Source organism: Colias philodice, chromosome 5 (genome assembly GCF_061535455.1).
Source record: "Colias philodice isolate Cphi_HAF_F1 chromosome 5, ilColPhil1 Martin Lab GWU primary, whole genome shotgun sequence".
NCBI classification, from domain to species: domain Eukaryota; kingdom Metazoa; phylum Arthropoda; class Insecta; order Lepidoptera; family Pieridae; genus Colias; species Colias philodice.
This window is the reverse complement of record NC_143090.1, coordinates 3,694,259-3,704,123: the sequence shown is the minus strand read 5'-3', so window position 1 is coordinate 3,704,123 and position 9,865 is coordinate 3,694,259. Positions and strand designations below refer to the sequence as shown.

At 33.1% G+C, this 9,865-nt stretch overlaps 1 protein-coding gene across 1 annotated transcript in view; it reads left to right on the top strand.

The window, feature by feature from the left end:
• Positions 1 to 219: 219 nt before the first annotated feature.
• The window catches only part of cmpy (crimpy), a 31,481-nt gene continuing 21,835 nt past the window's right edge, over positions 220 to 9,865 (top strand). Inside the window, exon 1 of the mRNA XM_089695068.1 lies at positions 220 to 344. The gene's annotated coding sequence lies outside the window, so the exon portion shown is untranslated. The remainder of the gene's footprint in view (positions 345 to 9,865) is intronic.

Here is a 9,865-nt window from a genome sequence, read left to right as displayed (position 1 = left end):
AGCCAATAAATCATCTAAAATACATAAACATTGTCCGTTGTTTGCAAACCGTAAATTTTATACTCGAACGAAAATTTATTCCGAGTTGCGTGTACACTGCATAATAAGTCGAATAAATGACAATTTGAATTTCAGGAGTAGGTAAGTTGAAGCGTGACTTGCGCATTTCACACCATTCTTCTTGAGTCCTAAGCTCCAGAGTTGACGTGACGTGAAACAGTATCCCTCCAGCAGTCGTTGGGGACGGTCGTGTCTGTGCTCCTCCGCTCTTGTGATCGTACGCGAACATTATATAACGTTGTGTTTGTTTTGTGAACTCGAACTCATGTAGTGAATTGGAAAAGGTAAATTTTAACATAGTTTAAAAATTACAAAAACATCCCGTCTTCAATTATTATTTAATTATTTTCTAAATTAAGTCTTTATTACAAAAACTAACACGCAAGTTCTAAAACTATTGCAATTTTTATTGTGCGTGAATATTCAACGTGTTTGCAGGAATTGAATTACAGCTCCATATAAATCCGTAAGGAGTAATATTTTATACGGATTCACGTTTACTATTTACTTGGCCTGTGTTTCGACGTCGTAAATATTGCAACGAAGCCCTGTTACGGTGATACAGTGGCTCCCCTGTATGCTTTAGGCGCGGGTCAAACACAAGCGGCGCGGGCGCGGGCGTGCCATAAGCGCACCTCTTGAATCTGTTTTGCACCACGTCCTTCTTATACATTTTGTATGAAAGAATTTTGGAAAGGCGACGAGGCGGCACGCCACGGTTGCGCCGCGGGCGTACCGCAGGCGTACCGCAGGCGCGCTTCCCCCATCGCATCCAAATAGAGGTCAATTCACGGTCATACACAATCAAAAACAAATCGGGTGGTAGTAGACCGGGAGATACTGACACAAAATTTCGAGTCATTTGTCTGTTACAATTTTTACAAAAAAAAAAATTTGCAGATTTTCGGCGGTATGGCGACCATTTGGAATCGTCCGAAAAGTATGGCATGGCGATTTTCATAAATGGCTGCACGACGATGGTTACCTGTGCAAAAGTTAGCCTGGTACAAATGGTTGAATTGTTTTTTTTAAATCAACACATTCGCGTCGGTATGGCGGGCTGTAAGTCACACCGGAAAAGTATGGCATGACACTACCGCCTACTTCTTTTTTATGGGCTATCGGTAAATTCTAAATTTTTTGTGTTACAAATCGTTTGACTTCGCTATTTTTCCGACGAGTTCGACTAACGCCCACGCGACTAAGCCGACGGTACCAGCGTTCACACCATCGTTTTTCTTTTTGTCATTGCGTACTAAGACCCCTGTAGAACCGCCATCCTGTTACAAATGACTCGAAATTTTGTGTCAGTATCTCCCGGTCTATAGGAGACGGTAGCCTGTCAGTCAAAAATGTGTTCTCTCTGTGTGGAATTATATAGAGCTGCTATTACATACCCTTCTTCGTTTTGTTTTTAAAGGTGAATTGAATTAATCGATGAAATGATTTACACAGGTGATGGCAGTAGGGAAAGTGAAAATGAAGAAGAGCATAATGAAAGTTCCCATGTATTTACAATGTCAGAAATAAAGATAATCCTGATTTTGATTGTGTTTTTTATTTATTTGTAATTGTAATAATATTGTGGAATGATCAGTACTGTAAATACTTTTGAACTGAGATTTTAATGATAAGATTTATATGGTTTAAATGTAAACCTGTGTTTGAAAACCATATTTTATCTATACTAATATTATAAAGAGGAAAGGTTTGTATGTATGTATGTATGTATGTATGGTTTTCACGCATAAACTAGGTACTGGACCGATTTTGATGAAATTTGGCACAGATAATCTTTAGACCCTGAGAAAGAACATAGGCTACATTTTATTGCGAAATATGTACCACGGGCGAAGCCGGGGCGAACCGCTAGTACAATATAAATTTTGTGTTATTTTAACCTTCTTTTCTTCCATCATTACACCAGTACTACTTTAAAATTACTTTAAAAGTACTATAAAATTTTCCAAGTAAATTCCAACATTTCCAACAAAGATATATTTGCAATCGTGGGGTTATCCTCGCTATTTACTTACAAGGAATTATCAAAACAAAATCGTTACTTTCAAATTAATGTTAATCTCTTTTAGCACAAAAAACATAATTTTACTAAATTATGCATGAAGAAAATGCATTTAACCACTCTATATAAATATCATTTTCGGACGCCAACAGCGCGCCCGATGCGCGCCGGCAGCGCGCCCGAGGCGCGCCGGCAGCGCGCCCGAGGCGCGCCGGCTGGCGCGCCCGCGGCGCGCCGGCTGGCGCGCCCGCGGTGCGCCCGATGCGCGCCGCGCCGCTTGTATATGTCCCGCGCCTTATGGATATCCAATTCAGCCCGTAATACATTAATACTGAGATATAAATAAAACAATATTTACAAAGGGTGTTCTTGAAATATTTACACAATAAATATAAAGGATATTTTGCAAAAGGTTTGTGGATTTGAAAAGGTTGGAAAGGAATTTAAAGGGTTTTTTGGGATACAGTAAAATATCATTCGCTTTTATCTTTTCTTCTGTATGTGTTTTGTATGAATTTTAAGTGAATATTGGATTTACGGCGCGTGGTACATAAAATGTTATTATTTTTGCATATTTACACATACAGATCTCTTACAAACAAATTCGTATGATTGAATAATATAAATGATGAAGAATTTATTACTTAATATTATAGGTATTAATATATTTTATCTGTAGGTAATGTTTTAACGCATTAAAAAATAATTCTAGGCTGCAAATTAAGTTAAAAACTAGAATTATTTTTTATATAATTAAAACATAGGTAATTAATGTCAGCAAATAATCATATATTTCATACAAATGAACATAAAAAGCCTAGGTGCCGACAGCAATTTAAATATTTACGTAATTACGGACCGTACTTTAAAACATTTTGGTACATCTACAGCATGTTCACAAAATGTACACCGAATATTTTCTACTACAAAATATTTTAGTTTGTCAGCTGGACATTACTGAGATAAAGGGAGTCAGTAAATTGTGTAAGATTAAACAGCTGAGGTACCGACCCTTGAGTGAACTCTAAGGTCGGTTTGTGGTCGATGTAACTTCGTATAATATTCAAACAGTTTTTTTGCAAAGATTCGTGGAAGAAAGGTTTTTAATTCATTTTAATGTTTTGAAATTATTCAGTAGAATATGTTATAACTTTGAAATAGAAATATATTTCCTCTATCTACTTATATACTACTATATAGTTCTATCTTATTTTAGAAATTCAGAATGAGAATTGTCTATTTTATAATATGTAAATTAATTTCTCAAATAGTTATTCCGGTGGTTCTTTAAAATTACAATAATAAGTATATTGATTTTAATTGATTCTGTTAGAATGTTTTGCAAAACAAACAATATAATATTATTTTAAATTTTAATTTTTCTATTTTCAGCTCTATCACATTTTTTAACACTGAGGACAGAAAACAAGCTTTGATTCATGTAAAAGTCTAGTCCTATTATTAAAAATTATATTAGTATTTTAAAATAAATAAAGCATTTAAACTCTGCTTTAAATATATTTTTCCGACGTACCAGTGAAAGCTTATAAAAAGCTTCACTTTAATCTTATCGAAACATCATTTTATCTTTCTACAACTTCTTGAGGTCAATTACTGAAATTGAATCATCATTAATTAAATTATACCTTTGATATATCTTTAGCTCCATAAAGGGAATAATAACAGAACACACGGTCTAAAGAGGCCCGGGATAAACTTTGGCGAACCAAAGTTTCGTGGTCAGGCTTAATAGTTTCCCAGTCTGACATATTACGGTACGTTTGCTCTGTATCTGTTAATTGAGCAAAAGGTTGCTGTGGACACTTTGGGAAACAATTTCGTGTAACGTGAAGCGTTTTTGGATGTTAGACAAGCATTGTTAACGTTTTTAATGTTCGGTCTGTTTTGATTTGGCAAATAAACAATATTTTCCGAGACCTTTTTTGTATCTAATCTTATATATAAAAATGAATCACAAAATGTGTTGGTAAGCGCATAACTCAAGAACGGCTGAACCGATTTCGATAATTCTTTTTTTATTATATTCCTTGAAGTACGAGGATGGTTCTTATGTAGAGAAAACGTAAATATGTACCACGGGCGAAGCCAGGGCGCACCGCTAGTATCTAATAAAATTATATTTACGGCTGTTTTATATTATTATAGGGGAATTTAATTACAAATCTAGTAAAAGCATGCTTGTCCCTCTATAAATGAGATACTTACCTGATGAATGAAAATAACATAAATAAATTTAATAATTCCAACTACCAAAAAGGAAAAAAATTAATCGTAGACAAGACAAGTTTTTGATTATATTTCACCGCCAATCCATTCCACTTTTTGAAGATATTGCGCAGACCTTCCAGTACAAAATCTATACACAAATAAGTATAATTAATTGTCACTAACAATATGCATTTGGTTTGTTTACTGATATCGTGATATCATTGTTTTAGTGTTGTTTTGACAATCCGTATCAGTTCGCATTTGACCGCACATGAAATGAAGATGTATGTTAGATAGATAAAGTTATACTATAATTTTATTATTATATGTTCACTACAATTGTATAAATTTTGACATATTATTATAAACTCGTGGGTAATGTTTGTGTTTCAAACTATACAAATAAATAGCATGACAGTATTTGTTTGTAGTAGAGTGCCGTAAGGCATAAAAATGGTCAAACCTCGGAACCCAGGGCCAGTCAATGAATCTGTATATCAAGTATGAGACTGCATTATTAAAACCTCAAATAAAAAAGTTAAAATAAAAAAATTGACCGATCTCGATTTACAACAATTTTTAACAACAATTTACTGAAAAATGAGAGGCGGAAGGGGGAAAAAGTGTTTATAGTGAAAAATTTAATTTTATTTGTAATAAATTATATGTGCAGAGTAACTTCAATGTTAATTTATTAGATTATCGTAAAAAATAAGTTACAAAAAAAATTTATCATTAACTATACACATTGTTACATCATTGTACATTATTGTCGTCGTCGTCGATCTCGTTGATATAGATTGTAGGTGAAGGATTAGTGCAGCTGTCACCATTGCATTCTAAGCAAGCTGCAGTGCAGTTTAATCCACTTTTCCTGCACCCACAAGATGCTCCACATCCTGTTTTGCATGAGCTTGGTGCTTCTTTTTCACAAAAGAAGCACCTAGTTTTCCAATCAAAATCAATTGAAGTAGCTGTTCGAAGCTTTTTTTAGGTGGAGAGCATGCAGATGTGGTGTTCTTTTTTTTTTAATAAAGAATCAATGCATCCTTTATTAATATACTTTTGTCTGCATACCGAATGCACGTAGACAAAGTCGCGAGTATTTATATACTGAGAAAGTCCATCCCCTCTTTCCGCAGATGCAGCTTTTAATGATGATATGCCTCTAGTGACTTTTATAATATCTCCTAGTTCAGAGCTTAATTCAGAACTAGATCCGATTTTATCACAAACGAGGCAATCATTGCTTGTACATCAATACTGGATGGTTCACCCATGGCTGCCATTCACACGTGGCTGCAACAACAAATATTAGTAATATTAATAACTAACTTTTACATAATTAATGATTTATATTATTAAATTCTACTATTATATTCTAACTTTTAATATCGATTTATTACAAAATATTTATAACTGTTTTCAAAAGCATGTAATATAAATGAAAAACAAAATATACTTACAATTTTTGCCACTATTTTCAAAGTTTTTAAAACTCGGTAATGTTCAGTAATTAACTTTTATCACACTCACTGCACAATAATATAAACATTAATTTTTAATAAACAAAAATCTGAAATAAATATTTTTCGGAACGAAAACAACAGCTACGTATTAAGTCTAGCAAGTTACAACGTGTAAGTACTATCCTGTGAGGGCCCGCCATGAACAATACCGAACAGCTGCTGTTATCCCCTCTATTCTCCAACCCGACCTTCATCGGTATATCTGCAGTCCCTAAGATCCAAGATCAAGTTTTAAGTTTGTAATAGTTGTTCTTTTTAAAATATGACTTTTGACTAATATAAATCAATGAAAACTCCAAAGAATTAATAATTGTTTATAATAATTTTTAAAAAATTGAGAGCGCGAAAAAAATTTTTTTTAACATTTTTCTATATGCTATTAAAAACATATTTTCAAGGTTTATATTAAGATTCATTGACTGGCCCTGGATTCCGAGGTATAAACCTTACGGCGCTCCACTATTGTGATGTCAAAATAACAACTTGTACAGCTATACATATAAACATCGATATAATGTTTATTTGAAATGTGTACAGTTCTAGGGAACGATACATAGACAAATTCAAATTCAAATTCAAATTACATTTATTTACAAGAATGTAGTTACAAATTTTAGATGTTTTGATTACAATATTTTGTGGCTAATACATTCTACCCATTGATTGGGTGTGCAAATATTAAAAAAGAAAGTTGATTAGTTTAATTATTTAAATGTACACACAATTCACTTTTCACAATTACGCGAACGCACTACGATTTACACGAACGATTATATCACACACTTATCACACACAATTCAGTTTACACTACTTCAAAGTCATAAATTCTTCAATGACAAATAAATTCTTCATAGACAAATTTATTTAATATAAAATTTTAACAAAATAAATTTGTTCAATTTCAAATACATATATGGATCTATTCACCACAACTCATAAACAAACCTAAGAAACGCATACACCGATTTTAGATAGGGAGTAAAATTTTAGAAAAATAATTAAGTTTCTCAGCAATAATATACTTACTACTGTGTTATGCGCTAATAATATAATCAGCTAGTCTATTCTTATAAAATAAGAATATTATTGTAACAAATATCTAGTAGTTTTGATCTCGACGACTTAAATCCACTCAAAAGTAATTTCAGGTTTCAGGTGTTTTTAGCTTATCAAATTTAAGACGAGTCAGTCTCATCATGCATAGAATGAGATATTATTGATAAACTAATAAAGATAGTATATAATATACACTATACAGTACCTAAGTATATTAGAGCTAAATGCTATGTACAATCTATACATTCAACATGTACATTAGGAGCTGTTACCCTAGTTACTTACACTGAGCTATTGTAAATTCTGTTCACAAAACTACATATTAATTTAAATTAACGTGTCTTACTTGAATGTCACACCCAGTTTCTAAGAACCTTTGTTAGGGGAAATAAGGACTCGGTACAATTCGAAAATTATATTTATAACTACGTATATCAAGATCTTCAGCAGTAATTAAATTTCATTGTTATATGTATAGGCATCATATTAAAAATAATTTCCATTCCTTTACAAAATAGATGTGTAAGTACTTATACTAAATACCTTGTGTTTGAATTTATTGTATTTATGTCGTGGTCAGAATTCGGTCAAGTGTTTGTCGTCAATGTGTTAAATATTCAGTACCACATCTCTACAAATGGGTATTAGTCCACCACTAGTATCGTACACTTGTACGTACTTCTGAACGCTGAAATTCCCCCTAGGTACTTTACCTATTGAGAGCATGCTACAAAGAAAGGAATTTCTCTTTTACAAAGACTGAATTTTCGCTTTTAACGTTAGCGATACAGCTGGATGTTGGCAACATCGATTACTTTTATGTACATTTCACTCATACAAATTTCGCCGACGTTTTAACATTGAGTGCATTTACATGTCGGGCTATGGAAGAAGGTTGAACATGGTAATGCTGTGATTTGCATATTTTAATATTAACACACAGGTTGGTATAACACATGCCGGTCTCCGAATTACGTATTTTGGCCAAGTGAAATATTCATCGTGGCAGGGCGGACGGTTAGGATCCTACTTTTTTTGATACACCGAATTTTTAGAGCACTCTGTTTACATGCAAATTACTCTTACATTTTAACTGGGTAGTTAAAATTTGAGCCGTGTTTAATTATATGAAGGTTTCGGTTTTATATTGTTTGTGCGTATGTAGAAACGTTTTAACACAGTTTTAAGCCCTTTATTTAGTATTATTTTGCAAATATTTATCTTAATTTTTACATTACTTCATAGATCCAATCCTTCAAATACTTATATTATTATGATTCTTATAAACACCTACATAAAGTGAGATAGCCGTGTAGATAGAGCCTTTTAATATTTTGTCACAACATATCATATTTGAAACTCAGTTATAAATTGATATATAAGGTCTTTGGGAAAAGAAAAGGGGTCTTTCCAGAAAGTATACCTACTCGCAACCATGTATAGTTATCGACAGTACCTTCCTATCATTTATCATTAATATTACATCTAAAAAGACCAGCTAAAAGTGACTACATGACAAATTAAAACACTCATAAAATATACGTGTTTCCCCATTTCAATTCAATTAGTTGTTGAAAATATAAAATGTATATTTTTAATGACACATTAAATTATTTGCCGCCGCCATTGCTACTTTACCTATGTGTGATTTATTAAGTGATAAATTAATGTGACAGTCAATTTATTTTAATAACATTTCAATGTTCAACGTCAAGTTAATATTTTAAACGAGGTTATTATTGCGCCGTAAAATATTAACAGTCAGCATTAAATATATGAAACATGGACGCTTCGTTGCAAAATTCGACACTTTATAATATAATGTGTAAGAGAATATTGCATTTAAATTATCGTTCTATTTGTAGGCTGTTATTGGATAGTGATTAACTAATTACAATTTGTATTGACCTTTATCGATACTAAAATTAGATGCTAATAATGATAACGCTCTATCTAAAGGATTAATTTCAATTCAACATGCACAAAGAGTTTAAAAGGTTATAAAACTGTTATAGATATATAGTGAAAGTACAACTAAAACATATCCATTAGTGTTAAGGTGTTTATTCTAGTCAACAAAAATAAAAACAAGCTGGTTCAATAAGATACATAAATAATTATAAGTCATAAAACGGTCAACTGTCAAAGTCATAGTAGTCATAGTACGATTCAAACTTAATGGTGGTTCGGAAGTTAGGTGCGAGTGCGGGTGCGTACAGGTCCGGGCTCTTTCAATTTATGCGTTTCGTATCGGATCGCTGCCGCACGTTTTCCGTGTCGCTAGTTATAACTAGGGAATGCAATCCCGATCCCGCGGGATCCCGATCTCGCGAGATCTCGTGTAATTTTTCGGGATCAATCCCGACGCATCATATGACGAGATCCCGTTCGAGATTGACGGGATTGGGCGGCAGTTAAAGTAGAAATGGATTTGTTTGAGTGTGGACTGTGGAGGAACAAGGGGGCGATTTTTGCAGTTTGCATATAATTGCTTCGCCACGCTGTTGCCAACCAGCGTTGAGTCGGAGAGGGCATTCTCAGCAGCGGGGTACATTGCAACGGACATTAGATGCCGTTTAGCAGATGAAACTATTAATACCCTTTGTTTTTTAAGGAGTCATTTTCAAAATCACTCTTTTTTCTAATTCCCTTGAAATAAGCTTATTGTTTTGATTACCTAATATACCTACGTTAATTTACTTACAACCTGATTATTATTTAGTTGGTAAGATTAAAGAATAAAGGTTTTTATTTTCTTTCGAGTAATATGTTTTTTTAGTTATGAGGAGGCTCCCTAACATAATTTTTGGCACTGAGAGACCGGTTACGGTACTGGACGCTAACACAGCCGTAATATATATATCGTATCGATTTTCTTTTGAAAATATCAATATCGATATTGATATTTTTATCAAAAAATATCGATATATCGGTATGATTTGAGAGAATATTCGTGCTCTAAAAATTA